At 44.2% G+C, this 13,337-nt stretch overlaps 1 protein-coding gene and 1 long non-coding RNA gene across 7 annotated transcripts in view; one reads left to right on the plus strand and one right to left on the minus strand.

The window, feature by feature from the left end:
* FBN1 (fibrillin 1) overlaps positions 1-13,337 on the minus strand; it is a 216,199-nt gene that overhangs the window by 153,714 nt on the left and 49,148 nt on the right. The window lies entirely within an intron of this gene.
* Positions 1-13,337, plus strand: part of LOC119567176 — a 97,269-nt gene that overhangs the window by 48,964 nt on the left and 34,968 nt on the right. For all 3 annotated transcript variants that reach the window (XR_006284538.1, XR_006284539.1, XR_006284540.1), the window contains exon 3: positions 3,793-3,872. This is a non-coding gene — a long non-coding RNA (uncharacterized LOC119567176). The remainder of the gene's footprint in view (positions 1-3,792; positions 3,873-13,337) is intronic.

The following is a 13,337-nucleotide window of genomic DNA, read 5'->3' on the forward strand; positions in this document are numbered from 1 at the left end:
GATCACATCCCTCGATCTGTTGGCAATGCCCCTACTTATACATCCCAAAATGCCATTGGCCTTCTTGGCAGCAAGGGCACTCCGTTGACTCATATCCAGCTTCTCGTCCACTGTAACCCCTAGGTCCTTTTCTGCAGGACTGCTGCCGAGCCATTCGGTCCCTAATCTGTAGCGGTGCATGGGATTCTTCCATCCTAAGTGCAGGACTCTGCACTTGTCCTTGTTGAACCTCATCAGATTTCTTTTGGCCCAATCCTCCAATTTGTCTAGGTCCCTCTGTATCCTATCCCTATCCTCCAGCGTATCTACCTCTCCTCCCAGTTTAGTGTCATCTGCAAACTTGCTGAGGGTGCAATCCACACCATCCTCCAGATCATTTATGAAGATATTGAACAAAACCGGCCCCAGGACCGACCCTTGGGGCATTCCACTTGATACCGGCTGCCAACTAGACATGGAGCCATTGATCACTACCCGTTGAGCCCGACAATCTAACCAGCTTTCTATCCACCTTATAGTCCATTCATCCAGCCCATACTACTTTAACTTGCTGGCAAGAATACTGTGGGAGACGGTGTCAAAAGCTTTGCTAAAGTCAAGGAACAACACGTCCACTGCTTTCCCTTCATCCACAGAGCCAGTTATCTCATCATAGAAGGCAATTACATGAGTCAGGCATGACTTGCCCTTGGTGAATCTATGCTGACTGTTCCTGATCACTTTCCTCTCCTCTAAGTGCTTCAGAATTGATTCCTTGAGGACGTGCTCCATGATTTTTCCAGGGACTGAGGTGAGGCTGACTGGCCTGTAGTTCAGTATTTTGACTGATACTGAAAGTTACAGCTGCATTCACACCAATATTGTGGGAAAAGTAGGGCTTTAAAAAGCAAAGCAAAACAAAAACATCCCATAAAACAATAGAAAGCCCGTAATTTGGGACACTTCAGGGGCAGAGAAAACTTCCTCCTAATGATCACAGTTATTTTGCATTCTGTCCAAAAAGCAAGTTCCCAGAAAGTATGCCATTTCTCCATATCATTCCTGTTAGGGGGTGCTTGGGTTAGGAACAGCCATGAACCCTTATTTTAATAATTAAGCTTCTCTTTTCATACCGTACTTCTGATAGATAAATTGGAATTAGAAAAATGTTTTTAAGGCATTAAATTGTTTAGTGTTATAAAATAAAATCAGCTTGATGTGGTTAGACTGCCCTTAAACACAGCTTTTATTAGTGTGTGAATATACTGTAAGCCTAAATTACAAAGATAATGTAGTTTAGCCCACATGTTTAAAATGAGAACCACCAGACTGGAACTCTCACTTGGCAAGACGACTGCTTTGACACCCCTCCCCCCCTTCAATTCACTTAATTAGGAACGAGAAATTGAATCAGTATCTTTTAAATAGCTAATTAAAACCCTGTTCATACAATGATCTTGTTGGTTTTTCACATAAATCTTCATGTTTTGTTTTCAGGAAAGTAAAATACAGCATGCATGTTGCATGTCTGGAACCAAATACTGCTCATGGCTGGATGCATGGGATCCCACTGACATCAACGGGTGCCCTGTATTTGTAGAATGTCCTTATGTGTAGGATGACCAGATGTCCCGATTTTATAGGGACAGTCCGATTTTTGGGTCTTTTTCTTATATAGGCTCCTATTACTCCCCACCCCTGTCCCGATTTTTCACACTTGCTGTCTGGTCACCCTACCTATGTGCAGTTGCAAACCAGGTTCAGGTTTGATTACTAAAAGATGCAGTGCCCTCACTGAAAAAAGAACTCAGGACTTTTCCGTACACCAAAGTCAGGGACTGAGCCAAAGCTCACTGAACTTAATAGAAAAATGTAATGGGATCAGGCTCCTAGTAAGAAATGCGTACATTCCCTTTGTAAAGTTAATGGGCTATCTGCTTTTCATTGGTAGCATTGTTTGGGGTACACATGCACACGCTGCGTTCTCACATTTCTATATGTGACCTCTAATGCATACATGAACATCCCAACATCCAAGGAACACATATTTCTAAAGCATACACATAATACGAAAAAGACATGGTTTTCAAATGCAGGGTACTAAGCCCAAAATAAAGAGTAGACGGCATTATCGGCTATAACAATAGCATACCTACTTAGTTTGCCATCATTTTAATACAGTATCTTTCCCTACCCATAATCACCAATTTATTACAAGACCTAAATCCCCCTGACCAGGTAATGACAATCCCCACTTGGCACCCTGAGCCTACACAAAAAAAGAGAATCTTCTTTGCTAAAAGTGATTTCATATTTGTAATTGAAAATGTCTTACATGTAACCAAAATGCCTGTGCCTATTCACAGAACAAAGTGCCTCCAACCCCCTTACACCCCTCACTGGAGTTGGCTGACATAAGCATCCAGGCTTTATTTCCCCTGACAGTACAGAATTTCTATATCTGAGTCTCAAAAAAAACAAAGTGCCCATGTGTTCTCATATACGACCAATTCCTTTGTGAAACGCATGTAGAATTTATCCTCTGGATATGACAAAATGAAGAGTTGTGGAATAAATGCAAGCCAGGCCTGTGCGGCTTGGGCACCATTTTTCAAACGAGAAATCATTATTTCTTTTGGTATTCACTGTTATTGTGTTAATCACCTTGAATTCTTTTGTGACTTCTTTGAATGCACATGCCTAGGAACTCAATTTTACTTAACATTATTTAATGCAGAGCTGGTATATGAATATTTTTACAAGATTACGCATTTATTTATGAAGAGAGGATTAAAAGCTTCATATGTGTAAAAACCTTACCATTTATTTGAATGTGTTCATGGGGACTAAAAGTAGTACCATTAAAGGGAAACTAGATAGTCATGAAGATATAGTGGTACTAACAGGAACACCCCAATAAGGCCACATTCATGAGCCTGGCACTGAAGGAGTTAAAGTCAACTCCTGTCTTCTGAGCAAATCAAAACACCTCAGGTGAAATCCTGCTTCTCACCCCTCTCTGAAGTCAAAGACAAAACTCCTATTGGCTTCATTTGGGCCAGACTATCGCTCCTGGTATGTTTAGAAGACAGCTGAACCTTTATAACAGCAGAAATACTTCACATCAGTTTAACAAAGAGAAATGTATTCCAGTTTGGGACTGATGTGAACAGCAATAATATATGCTGAGGAAAATTGTTATTATTTCTATTCAAAATTCTAAACAGCTGTTTTCAAGGCAGATTAAAAGATTTTTCAGCATTTGGACACGACTCAAGAGCTTTATCTAATACATACTTTGCATTTGAGTCTTTGTTGAATTAGAAATTTAATAGAGCAGCTGAGTATTTTAAAATCTTTTGGAAGACGTAAAAAAGGGATGTGAACTCTAGCACACCCTGTAAAACATAAATTTCTTACCAAAAGAATATGTTATTCATGTGCACTGTACATTAGGTCAATTATTACTCACTTTCTTTGGAGAACCACCAAGTGTCTCCACCCTTTATAACAGAGAACACTGTAATCAACTGTAATAAGGAGAGCAGAATCATTCTCACACACATTGGTGGCTTTGGTCTTACCCCCAAGAAGTTTAACCAAGAGTCTACAATTGAATTTGACATAATTTTTACAATTTTTTTTAAAATAAATAAATTAATTTATTAGAAATAGTAAAAATCCAGAGGATTTTTTTTAACTGGCCTCAAATTTAAACAATCCAGTTATTCAATGACAAATTATATAAACACCTCTTCTACTACACTTCTTTAGTTTCCACTAACCTAATTTACCCTCTCATCTTCCTTTCAGACAGCAGCCATAATAAGAAGCACTTTTTCTTTCCTATATGGATGTCAGCAAATAGCTGAAACACTGGTGCTAGATTCAAGGTGGGTTTCTAAAAACATAACTCCCTGGACTGTATTTGGAACTAATTTTGCTCCGTTAATTTAGTACATCAGTTTTCTTCCATGTAGCCATGTCTTACTAGGTTCCTGTTGGAACAAGAAGGAAAAAACGATGGGACTATTTCCTCAGACCATGGTAGCATGAGGCAGAAAGCATGCCCCCTCACTTTGTCCACTCTGTCTCAGGCCAAGAGAAGTATTTCACATGATTTAGATAACCACACAGGTTAACTACCCAGCTAGGTAGCTTGCAGAGGCTTTCATCTTTTATTGCTTATGCTTGTGTCCCAATAATGTTTTTTACAGAACAGCCATGCATCTCTATTAGTTTCCCTCCCCTCGTCTAATATTCAGTCTAAACTCCTTATCCCTGCCTTCAATTAAATCTCAGGAAAAACTTCCTAACTGTAAGAACAGGAGGACAATGGAACAGACTGCCTATGGAGGTTGTGGAAACTCATTTACTTGAGGTTTTCAAAAGTAGGCTGGATAACCAGCTGTCTTGGATGGTTTAGACACAACAAAGCCTGCATCTTGGCAGGGAGTTAGACCAGATGACCCTTGCGGTTCCTTCTAACCCTATGGGTCTATGATTCAAAGCTCTTCACAGCTCCGCCCCTGTTTATGGTACATCTACACAGCCCATGGTAGCGAGTCACAGAGTCCTAGGGAGGGGCTGGGCTTCATAGCCTGAGCTCCAGCCCAAGCCCAAATATCTGCACAGCTATTTTTAGGGCTGCAGCATGAGCCTGCAAGCCCCAGTCAGTAAACCTAGGCTCTGAGACTCACTGCCATGGGCTGACATTTGCTATGTAGACGTGCCATGAATGTCAAAAGCTTTGGGCGTAAAACTGCTCCCTCAGCCCCTCTGTTATTGATTCCACACTCTTTTGCCTCTCTTTCCCTCACCTGTTTCTATGTCACCTTTATGATACCCCTTACTAATGGAATGACCTTCCATTTCCAGTCTGCGACATTATCTGAATAAAATATGACCGTGTAGATCATTGTTGCTACCACTGTTACATAATAGCAACAAATCTTATATAAAAGTGTGTCAAGTAAGGCGTTGATAGAAAAGTTATGATTTGTTGAATATGATTATGCTATTTATATGCACGTATCATTTTTGTATCTGAAGTTATGAATATAACTATGTACCTGTATTTTAAATGTCTGCTCATGTGGTAACAACAACAACAAGGTATTTAGCTTGCACATCTTGAAGGGACTGTTCAAGTTAAATGGCTCATCAAGGAGCACTTAACTCACAATGGACCAAGGGAGATACCTATCTACCCTTAATAGACTTTCCTGTGAACCTTCTATCTGGAATATAGGTAATGGCTTCTGCTGTGACTAAGCGAAATCATGCATGGACATGTGACTTGCCAATGTGACTCCAAACACCATCTTGTTACCTGTAATTTTCCACAGTGAGAACAATGGGTTTCCCTTCAGTTGGCAGAAGCTATAAAAGGCCCGGGAAACATCTCCATTTTGCCTCTTTCTTGCTCAAACCTCTGGACTATGAACTTACATTAATGGGAGCATTCTAACCAAAGGACTGAGGACCTTCCAATGATTTGGAAACAACCAGAGACTTAACTTAACAAGCCAGCAGTTTATTCCATCACTGCTACAAGCCTGATCCAAGAACTCTGTAAGTACTGTATGTATTTAATTCCTTTAACCAATTTTAACTCTCACCTTTCTTTCTTATAAATAAACCTATAGATTTTAAATACTAAAGGACTGGCAACAGCATGGTTATTGGGTAAGATCTAACTTATATATATTGACCTGGATGTGTGGCTGGTCCTTTAGGATCAGAAGAACCTTTTGTTTGATTAAACTGGTTTTAAATAACCACTCATCTTTAAGTCTAGTGTCTGGGTGTTGAATCCAGGACTGGAATGCCTAAGGAGACTGCTTTTCTGACTTCTTGTTAGCCAGTGTGGTGAAACAGTAGTTTACTTTTGTTGCTGGTTTGGTGTATCTCATGGGAGAATAACCACCAGTTTTGGGGTGTGGCTGCCCTATTTCTCAGCTGTTTGTCCGGAATTTGGTATTCTCAGTTGTGATCCACAGAGCCACAGTGACACACTCATAGGGTAGGTCTACACTGCGATCAAAATCCCACAACACTCAGTCTCAGAGCCCAGGTCAGCTGACTCAAGCTTGTGGGGCTCGAGCCATGGGACTAAAAATAGCAGCGCAAATGTCTGGGCTGGCCCAGGCTCTGAGATCCCCAAGCCCAAACAATACGCTGAAATTTAATAGCCCCGCAGCCCCAGCCCGAGTCCCAAGAGAGCTGCCCCGGGCCAGCCTCAGCCATGCCACACGTCTTTTGTTGCAGTGCAGACATAGCCACAGGGTAAGAAAGGTCCCCTTTCTTCTATTTGTTTATATAGTTGTAGCTGCCTTCACTTTCCCTCTAAATCAGGTCAGTTTTTTTAACCATACCCAAAATGTGGCCACTCTAGCCCTCTCTCAGTATTGCAGTGTGGGAAAACTTGACTGTCCCCCAAAGTTGACCATCCAAAGGACAAAGAAAGTTGGTCATAGGATTGTGGGATACTTTTGGCAGACTCCCAGAGAACGACTCCAGTGGGGCTGTGGCCACACTGCAAAGCAATAGGGCTTGAACCCTGGGTCATGCCTTGACTCAGGCTCAGATCCTCCACCCCTGTGGAGTCTTGGAGCCCTAGGTCTGAGCCCTAAGTTAGCACAATTTGTGTGTGTAGATGAAAGGAATGGGTAGGCGTAAGCCTGAGTTTGAACCCTAGGATTACACTGCTGTGTAGACAGAGCCAGTGAGATTTGGGCTCTGACTCACCCCCACCCCCCACCCCCAGCAGGGTCCTAGGATCTGGGTACCGAGGGCTTGCTGACCCAAGTCAGATTGATGCGTGTGTGGACAGGAGGAGGACTTGAGCTCAAATCTGTTTCAGAGCCCAGTCTTAGTGTGCAGTACAAACATACCCATAGACTCACAGATTCCAAAGGCAGAAGGTACCATTGTGATCATCTAGTCTGACTGTCTTTATAACACAGGCCATAGAATTTCCCACAAATAATTCCTAGAGCATTTCTTTTAGAAAAAACATCCAATCTTGATTTTAACATTGTCCATGATGGAAAATCCACCACAACCCTTAGCAAATTTTTCTAAATTGTTACCCTCAGTGTTAAAAATGTAAGCTTTATTTCCACTCTGAATTTGTCTCGCTTCAATTTCCCCAGCCACTGTATTTGATTATATTATTCTCTGCTAGATTGAAGAGCCCGTTACTAAATATTGGTTCCCCACATAGGTACTTATAGACTAATCAAGACACCCATTAACCTTCGCTTTGTTAAGCTAAATAGATTGAGTTCACTGAGCCTATCACCAGAAGACATGTTTTCTAATCCTTAGTCATTCTTGTCACTCTTCTCTGAGCTCTCTCCAATTTTTCAACATCTTTCTTGAATTGTGGACACCAGAACAGGACACACTATTCCAGCAATGGTCACACAAGTGCCAAACAAAGGTAAAAATATCTCTACTGATAGTTGAGAGTCCCCTGTTTATGCATCCAAGGATCGCATTAGCTCTTTGGCAACAGCATCTCCCTGGGAGCTCATTTTCAGCTGATTATCCACCACAACTCCCAAATCTTTTTCAGTCACTGCTTCCCAGAATAGAGTCCCCCATTCTATAAGGATGGCCTACGTTCTTTGTTTCTAGATATATACATGACCTTTAGCCATATTAAAATACATAGTGTTTGCTTGCAGCCAGGTTACCAAGCAATCCAGATCTCTCTTTATAAATGATCTGTCCTCTTCATTATTTACCACTCCCTCAATTTTTGTGTCATCTGCAAACTTTATCAGTTAAGATTTTGTTTTTTTCCGGGTCATTGATAAAAATGTTAAATAGCACAGGGCCAAGAACTGATTCCTGAGGGACACGCACTTGATGACAATTTCCCGTTTACAGTTACATTTTGAGACCTATCCATTTGCCAGCCTTTTTATCAATTTAATATGCTCCATGTTAATTTTATATTGTTCTAGTTTTAATTGTTCTAGTGCACCACTAAGTCAAAGGCCTTACAAAAGTCTAAGTATATATTACATTAACACTATTGCCCTTATCTACCAAACTTATCTCATTAAAAAAAAATTAAGTTAATTTGCCAGAATCTATTTTTCATAAACCAATTTTGATTGGCATTCATTATATTACCCTCCTTTAATTCTTTATTAATTGAGTTCTATATTAGTTGCTCCATTATCTTGCACGGAATCTATATTAGACTGACAGATGACATGGGTCACCCCATTTACTCTTTAAATAGTGACACAACATTAGTTTTCTTCCTGTCTTCTGGAATTTCTCCAGTGTTCCATGAAAATCAACATTAATTGTCCAATCAGCTCCTCAGCCAACTCTTTAAAAACTCTTGGATGCAAGTTATCTGGATCTGCTGATTTTAAAATGTCTAACTCTTGTTGTTCCTGTTTAACATCCTCCTTAGGTACTAGTGGAATGGAAAGAGTGTTATCATCATCCTCTGATGAGACTATATCACCTGTTTTTCCCCAAATACACCCAAGAAATATATATTGAACACTTCTGCCTTTTGTGCACCATTATTGATGATTCTGCCATTCTAGTAATGGATAGATACGATTGTCGACTTCTTTTGTTCCCAATATACTTAAATTCCTTATTATTGTCCCTAACTTTGCTGGCCACATATTTCTTCCTCTTTCTTCCATTTGTTTTATATATATAAAATAGGAAGTGAAGGCAGATATAGATATTTGCCTTCACTTCCCCTCTAAATCAGGTCGGGTTTTTTTTAACCAATATTCCTCCTTCCTTAATTGTGAGATTGTTGGTTTTTGGGTATCTAGTAAGGTGTTTTTAAAGGATTCCCAATTATCAATTACATTTTTCTGGTTAAATGCTTCTTCCCAGCTGATTTGGCTCATGATTGCTTTCATTTTTGTGAAGGTGGCCTTTTTAAAGTATCAGGGGTGTGTGTGTGTGTGTTACTGGTGTGCACTTTATTCTGTTTGCACATTATAAATGTGATCAAATCATGATCATGTGTACCTAAGCTACAATTAATTTTTAGTTCTGTGATCAGTTCCCCTTTATCTTTCAAGAGGAGGTCTAATATAGAATTCCCCTGTTTTGGTTGCAAAAATTTTTGAGTTAGAAATTATCTTCTGTAGTATTTAGAAATTCCAAGGATGTTTTAGTACTGGCAGCATTAAACCTCCAGCATATATGTCACTCAAGTTGAAATCCCCATGATCACACAGCTTTTTGTCCTACACATTGTAGATAGATGTGTAAGGAGCTGGTCATCCTATTCCGTAGTGTGATTTGGTGGTCTCTAGCAGACACCAACTAATACCCCATCTTGTACTAATCCACCTCACTCTCCTCAGTCAAATCCCTCCTAAAGACCCCCATAAGAACTAATTCATGTTATTCAAATCTCCTCTCTTCCCCAATTATTATGGAATAGGGCCAGGGTCAAGGAAGATCATAAAAAGGAAGTAACATTTTAAGTTATGCCCAACTTCTGATCATTCAGCATGTTTTGTCCTTCCTTAGTACACAGGAGAGAGTAAGATGCTGTGACACTATTGACTTGAACTGGGACCGTGTAGAACATTGTTGCAACCAAGGCCATGTAGTGGCACCAAATCTTGTACAAAAGGGGGTCAAATAAGGTGTCTAAGACAAGGTTATGGTTTGCTGGTTATGATTATGCTATCTGTATGCATGTAACATTTTTGTATTTAAAGATATAAGTATTGGCTCTATACCAGGGGCGGGCAAACTTTTTCACCTGAGGGCTACATTGGGTTTCGGAAATTGTATGGAGGGCTGGTTAGGGGAGGGGGTTGTGGCCCAGCCCACACCTCCTATCTGCCCCCCCCCAGGACTCCTGCCCCATCCAACCTCCCCTGTTCCCTGACAGCCCCCCCAGGACCCCTGCCCCATCCAACCTCCCCTGTTCCCTGACGGCCCCCCCAGGACCCCTGCCCCATCCACACACCCCCCCTGCTCCCAGTCCCCTGACCGCCCCCAGACCCTCACCCCAACTGCCCCCCGCCGTCCCACCCAACCCCTCCTCTCATTCCTGACTGCCCCCAGGACCCTGCCCCATCCAACCACCCCTTCTTCCTGTCCCCTGACTGCCCCCTGCTGCCCCATCCAAGCCCCCCTCCTTCCTGACTGCCCCCATTCAACCCCCTGTTCCCGCCCCGACCCCTATCCACATCCCCGCCCTCTGACCTCCCCCCTGAACTCCCCTGCCCTCTATCCAACCCCCCTGCTCCCTGCCCCCTTACCGCGCTGCCTGGAGCGCTGGTGGCTGGCGGCTCTGCAGCCGCACCACCCAGAGCACCGGGTCAGGCTGGGCTCTGCAGCTGCGCTGCCCCAGGAGCTCACAGCCCCGCCACCCAGAGCATGGCGACGCCACAGCTCACTCCACTGCCTTCGGGGGAGGGGAGACAGCAGGGGAGGGGCCGGGGGCGAGCCTCCCGGGGCAGGAGCCCAGGAGCTGGGCAGGAGGGTCCCGTGGGCCAGATGTGGCCCGTGGGCCATAGTTTGCCCACCTCTGCTCTATACTGTCTGTATTTCAAACTTGTGCTACGCTTCGGGTGACACCTCAGACAAGTTGATGTCAGCTCTGCGTAGCCTGCTTGACGGCCCATTAAGGACCATCAGCTATACCAGGGGTCAGCAACCTATGGCACACATGCCAAAGACGGCAAGAGAGCTGCTTTTTAATGCCATGCTGCTGCCTGCCGAGTCCCAGCCACCAGCCCCACTCAGCCTGCTGCCGAACCCAGGCCGGGACCCCGGCAGGCAGCAGCGTGCCATTAAAAATCCTGCCCGCCCCGGCCCACTCTTCTCCGCCCCCCTCCCTTCCCCCTGGGCAGGGTGAAGAAGCTTGGTCCAGCCGGCTGCTGCTGCAGAGCAGGCAAGCTCCCCCCTGCCCCCCAGCCTCTTCCCCCAGCCTGCTGGGTTCCTGCCCCTCCTCCTCTCCCTCCCTGGCTTGGATCAGCTGATGGCCCTTGCGAGGGAGAGGGAGAAGCAGAGCCGCAAAGTGCTCGCTGCTCCTGCTCCGGGGAGGAGGCAGAGAGGAGGTGGGGACGGGGGGTGGAATCAGGGCATATCCCCTCCAGCCCCCTGCTGTGAGCCGCTCAGGGCAGGGGGCTGGGACCACCCCTACGACTCCAGCCCACACCCGGAGCCCTCTGCCCTGACCCCTGCACCCCCCTCACACACACCCAGCCTCCTGCCCTGACCCCTGCACCGCCCATGACCCCAGCCCTGACTCCAGCACCCCCCCACACACACACCCAGCCCCCCCACAGTTCTTGCCCTGACTCCTGCACCCCCTCACATGCCCCCAGCCCTCTGCCTGACTCCTACACCCCCCATACCCAGCCCCCCCGTACCGCATGTCCTGACTCTTGCACCCCCCACATTCCCATTCCCACCCCCACCCCTCACACCAAATGGGAGCTGCCCAGGTAAGCACTCCACTTACTGGCACTGGTGGTGATACTGGGAAACTGGAGTGTCTAAGGGAATTGCTTGTGTGACTTGTTGTTAGCCAGTGGGGTAAAACCAAAGTCTTCTCTGTTTGGCTGGTTTGGTTTGGCTTCGTATGCAAAGGAACCCCAGCCTTGGCTGTAACTGCCCTACTTTAAGCAATTTGTCCTGAACTGGCACTCTCAGTTGGGTCCCACCAGAACCAGCGTCGTTACAGATGCACAGCTTCAACATCATACTGACATCATACTGGTACCTTAAATCTCGACCAACAAATCAGCTTTTCACCTGTATTGCTTGATGCCTTGCTCCATCTACCACAGGCTTGTTCCTTGAGTTGTCAGGGACACAAGGCAAAGGTGAGATGAGGTTCTCTCCCCCTCAGATTGCAAGCAGGAGGTCCTCTCATAGGGATGAACAAGTAGCATAGGAACGTTCAGCCAATAATAGTGAGAAACTGAATGTATACAGCAGAGATTCGGTCAACAAATAACACAAGGTAAATATTTGAGAGGCTGCTCTGGTTCTTCTGGCTCTTAAGAAAAATTAAAGTTCCCACCCTTCTTTGTTCTTTCTTAACAACCTGACCCAGTTCAATCTTTCTTCTTTCCCATGTGCACACTGGCCCTTCTGGCTGCTCTAGCTTATATCAGTGCCAACTCTGGACCCCGAACATCCTGGAGATAGAGAGAGATGTAAATGTGACTTAGAGCCCCCTTTGCCTCTCCTCCCTCAGCTGTATCAAGGGGGAGCTTGGCCCAGATGAGGATAAAGCCCCAAACATACAAACACATAGACTGTAACTACACAATAGCAGAAAGACAGACCTCAAATAATGCCAATAAGTCTGGTGTTGAGAAGGAGCACAGGCTCCAAAACCAAGGTAAACATCAAGTAAAGAATGAAAAGTGAGTCTTTCCTGGCTTGTTGGCTTCTCTAACACACAGTTTCTTGCACGTCATTGGCCTGCATCCGACACTCTCTTCCCGACTGAAGAATGTTAGAAATGAAAATGAAAGGCCGACTATTTTCCCATTGGCTTTACAGCGATTACATGATATCAATTGCTCACGCCAGCCAAGAACCACAGTAAGGAGACACCAGCCCAGCAAATCCAGGTAAAGGGAGGACTCCAAACTGTCTTTCTGTGTGTGTGCTGCAAAACTGTTACATTTGCACACAGCTCCGCAGATACAGCCTACCCTCACAGAGCAGCAAACAAGTTACAGTGGTATGGCAATATTGTCTCAACTGTCTCCTTCTAATCTAAAAACTGTCCATAGCATGAAAACAGGTCTTTAGCAGGCAACTCTGTATTTGTTTACTTTACCACCTACATGACCCTTAGTTTTCTATTCCCTCTCTGTGGATATAGTAACTAGAAGGCAGTTGTGTTAGTCTGATTTCTTCAACACATTGCTGTTCCTTATAATAATGGTCACAAGGAGAGAAAAATAAAGACACCCAAGTTCTTCTCAGCTACAGGATGAGTATGAACAATAATGGGAATTGCGCTCTTAAGAGAAGAGAAACACTTCATTCACATAGGAAAATCACTTCACAATTACTCTAATTATGCCAGAATGATTCCTGGCCTGTCTACTTCTATAAAAAATGTCACCAAAAAGCTCACTCACACAGTCTGTCTCATCGTGCAAGAGTAGGGTGACCAGACAGCAAGTGTGAAAAATCGGGACGGGGGTAGGGGGTAATAGGAGCCAAATAAGCCCCAAATATCGGGACTGTCCCTATAAAAATCAGGACATCTGGTGACCCTATGCAGGAGCTGCCCTCTGGGTATCTAGTCAGACAATTTAGGAAAGCTCTTTTCTTGTTTTACCTAGTATCAAGGAGCAGTGATTTCAGAT

Source organism: Chelonia mydas, chromosome 10 (genome assembly GCF_015237465.2).
Source record: "Chelonia mydas isolate rCheMyd1 chromosome 10, rCheMyd1.pri.v2, whole genome shotgun sequence".
Lineage (NCBI taxonomy): Eukaryota > Metazoa > Chordata > Testudines > Cheloniidae > Chelonia > Chelonia mydas.